Source organism: Mytilus edulis, chromosome 12 (assembly GCF_963676685.1).
Source record: "Mytilus edulis chromosome 12, xbMytEdul2.2, whole genome shotgun sequence".
Lineage (NCBI taxonomy): Eukaryota > Metazoa > Mollusca > Bivalvia > Mytilida > Mytilidae > Mytilus > Mytilus edulis.
The window spans coordinates 36044415-36044850 of NC_092355.1; positions in this window are offsets into that span (position 1 = coordinate 36044415).

Below are 436 nucleotides of genomic sequence, written 5' to 3' on the forward strand. Positions count from 1 at the left end.
ATGTCATACCATTCGGGTCATACACAAAGAGTTCAGTAAACATCGGTAATATAACCCTTCTCAATTAATTTGATTTAGATACAAAAATATCAGGTTATAAAATACACTTCGTGTAACAATTATTAAAATACTTGACGCAAAACCATTCACGCTTATCTAAACGTTAAAAACTATGTGCTGTAGAAAACATTTATTATTGTGTATATGCTGCGTAACGAAGTAGGTGAAATCTTAAACAATTGTTTAAGGGTACTTTAAAAAGATGATTATCATTTGAATGTAAGTCGATGATTTCTTTTCTAAATTACATTTTATTATGAACAAAGAGTGTACATATATTATCAAAAGATTACACTTTAGAAAAGGTTAACTAATAGCATCGTAGAACTGGCAAAACTGTCGAGCAGCAATAATTGACAAATTTGTATTGTCTGTA